Below are 4007 nucleotides of genomic sequence, written 5' to 3' on the forward strand. Positions count from 1 at the left end.
GTTACAATCCTCTCACTTTTCTTCCCAAAGAGAAAATCAGAGAAGAGAGGCTGAAAGGATCAAAGATTAGGATGGACATAGGAGGGGGTGTCAATTCCCCAGCTGCTATATCAGGGCTCATCACAGAAGAAAAATTTGGAGCCAGTCAGTTCGTGAGGAAAAAGTCATGTTTTCCCACCAATAACTGGGAGTTGAAGAAATTTTTGTTTAAATATTCATGTAACAAAATTATTTAAATTGCATTTTTGGTAGTAGCATATCGTGGGCACTAATGGAATTTTATGATCATAGCTAATTATAAGTGTTTCAGATGGTTTCACAAGGTAATTTTTGAAATTTTGATAAATAACTGGTATTTATATGTGGTTCTTAAAATATGATTTTTGCATATATTTTATTGGAGAAGAGAGAATTTCTGCAGCTTGTGAACTTTATTAGGAACTTGAAACTCTGCTTGTTAGATTTGCATATATCCAAACAACATGCTACAATTATCTCTTGGACTTTCTTATTTATAATATTAGTCACTGGCTTACAGATTTGCAGAATTATCATTTCCAGAGTTATAAACACATAATTTTATGCTCCACTAGTTATTTTCATATAAAGACGAGTACATTTAGGGGTTACCTTGGAGTCTATCTATTGATAGCACAATAGAATTTGCTAGAAACAACATTAAAACATATTATAAAGTCACAGTAGTTATATCACATAGTATGGGGGTGCCTTTTGAACCAAGTGATAAATGTTGTGACCTAGATTTGGAGCTAGCATTAATTTCTTAAATTGGCTATATTGACTATTATAGATAATTTTACAGAAAAAATAAAATAATGTATAAATTTTTATAGGTTGATATTTTTTTAAAAGGCAATGCCAAAAGTTCAGGAGAGAAAGATTATGGTATTAGTAGCTCAACCTTACATATGAAAACACTGAGACTGGTTAAACAAGTAAGCCACCTGTTAAACAGAGTGGAATGAAAGCGAGCTTCAGATTCTCAACCGCATGCTATTTATCACATAAGTACACATCACGCATTCAGTTCAGACTGAATTGAACCAGGGAAAGTAACCCAGAAAATCTTAACATAGTGTCAATATCCAGGAGGAAATGTAAAAGCATCGTTGGAAGAAACATCATAAATATCCTCATAAAACTCACGGAATTTATCATGTAAATTTTGAAATATGTCATAGTACATATTCTGAACAATGGAATAATTATACATTTTTCAATGAAATTGCAAATCACAAATCGAATTATCTCATGGAGGGTTTCGAAGTTACATTGTTCATCTTTTCCACACTATACTTCTGTCTCCTCTCTTTCTGTCTCTCTCTCTCTCTATATATATGTATATAAAATTTTTTTCATAGTGTGAGTGTGAGATTGGAGTCAATGACATATTTTTCTCAATACTAAAGTTTTTTGCTACTGTGGCTTTAAAGCAGCTACAAAATTATACTGTTATTTTTCCTTTCAGACAATTAGTATCTAAGAAATGGAAAACATAGATCAAGGAAACTCTAACATCCAACATTTTGAGAAACTAGGCTTAGAGGAAACTATCAAGCGAAAGCTTCTAAAGATTAGTGGTCTTTTTAACCTTTTTTGGCTACAAGACTTGAATCTGTCTGGAAGTGACCTTTAGCTTCTTAGGAAGTTCTATCAGCATCACTTACACATGAAGCTTAATAGCCAATGACAACAGAAGATCAATAATGAGGAAGTCCTGAAGCAACGAAACCAAGCATCCTGATACAGGCATGTCTATGGGATGATTGACAGCGTGACATCTGAGCAACTCCTGAGCATCTCAGATGAAGTAGGGTCACCTCAGGAAGCATGAGTTGAAAGCTGGCACAGTGACATATGGAATCACATCTTCAGACAGAGTTGTAGCAGTATCAATGTGCCAGGCAGCACTGTGAGATGCTATGATTTATTTTGGGCAAGAAAGGCGGGTATCCAAGAGGCAGAACCCTAAAAAATGACAAATCTGAGAGCTCAGGCCACCACTGTGCTCCAGAGAATATGTGTCTGCTCTGGTAACATGGCTGCTGTGCATGCTGTCAGTAGTGACACTTTTTAACGCACTCGGTGAAGGGCAAATTCTTTGAGATGGCAGCTTCTGGGTAGTTGTCAATACAAGGGACATCTAATGTCATTGCAGCAGATTTGATAAGAACAATTTGTTTATCAAGGAATTTAAATTACCCTTCTAGTATCTTAGCTCCTGATGATCTGTGGTGAGGTAAAAAAATAAGATAAGGAGAATGAAATTGCAGATGAGGAAAGCAAAGGCCAAAAAGAAGAAGCTCTGTGCATTTCACTGTCACAATAGGCCATAAGATAGAAGGTTGACCAGTAGGATCATGGAAATACTGACAAATAAGGTTTTTCTTATTATGCAATATTACAGAAAATAGTTAACATTGCAGTGGCTACAAGGCTTCAAATAATGGCCCTCTATGACACATCTTTACTGCTATAGACAACATTGGAAATATCATAATATAACTGTCATTTCCTGCGAATGAGACCTTTGATGAGACAGAAATACCTTGAGTTTAACATATCCATCAACATTTTCAAACTATTCTGAAGTGCCACAAAAATCAGATTCACGCTTTTATCAGATATTTTTAAGCACGGGTCATATGAAAGGAACAAGCTAGGTATTAATGATATATGGATAGAACATGGCTAATTCTTGCCCTCAAGGAAAATGAGGTAGTACCACCAGGGATCGTTCCATCCTGTAGAGTAGACAGTCAAGAACAACAACAATTAAAACACATCATGATGAGTACTATCATCTAATTTATAAATAATATTATGTAGAACCAGAGAAGTGAAATGCCTTTTATTGTTTGTGAGATGATGAATTCCTATTAAGTTAAGTATTAAGGGGAAGATGTGAAAGCTGAGTCTTGACTAATGCAAAAGAGTTGGCCATTTGGAAGAAACTGAGGAGAATTTGTTAAGGGAAATTCCTGGAAGAGAGACCAGCTTATTAAGTTTTCAGTCAGCTTGAGAAGTGTGATGTTATCATTATTTGTTCCAAATATTTTAGTCTCCATAATCCTTTACACTCTTTAAAGTTATTGAGAACACCAAAAAGCTTCTGTTTATGTGGGTTATATTTGTCAATATTTACTGTACTAGAAATTAAAACAAATTAAAAAATATATTTATTAATCTATTTTAAAATAAGAATAATCAACTCATTGTCTGTTAAAGTAAACAACATATTTTACAAAAATTACTACATTTTTAAAAACAAAAAAGCAGTTAGAGGTGTGGCGTTGTTTTACCTTTGAAATCTATGAATATCCGGCATAATAGAAAACAGATGGATCCCCATCTGCTTCTGTATTCAATCTATTTAAATAAGTAGTTTTAGTTGAAGTTTATAAGTAAAATCTGGTCTCGTACACACAGATATGCAGCAGAAAAAGGAAGGGGTATTTTAGTAGCCTTTCTGGATAATAGTGGATATTCTTTGATATTACACCGAAATTCAACAAATGGTAGTTTCTCAAAGTTTCGTTGGAATGTAGAATTTTGAACAATATCCATAAGCTTTGGCTGATTGTTTTATCTTATACTGGTCTATCTTTACTTTCAATGGATCTTTTACTCAAGCATGATTTTGGTCATTTATGAAACACCGTTTTATTGCGTTATGCAGATCTTTCAAATATTGGCTCATATTATTGCACAGTATTGTGAAAAATCACATTTGTTAATATCACCACTAGTGTTATCATAAAACTCTGTGAATACCGGGAAGTTTTTAAGCTCTTGTTGCTGAATACTTGTTTTCCCCAAATCTATATTTCACTGAAAGCTCAAAGGTTAACAGCTCAGCTTAAGCAGTGGGACATGACTGAGCCAGATTCCAGCTGATTTCCTCTCAGGAATCTCTTTCTCCCCTTTTTCTTTTTTTCTTCTCTATCCCCGGGGCATTGTTTGTTGGGCACCACCCATGCTCCAGA

This window comes from Equus asinus, chromosome 1, assembly GCF_041296235.1.
Source record: "Equus asinus isolate D_3611 breed Donkey chromosome 1, EquAss-T2T_v2, whole genome shotgun sequence".
NCBI lineage: Eukaryota > Metazoa > Chordata > Mammalia > Perissodactyla > Equidae > Equus > Equus asinus.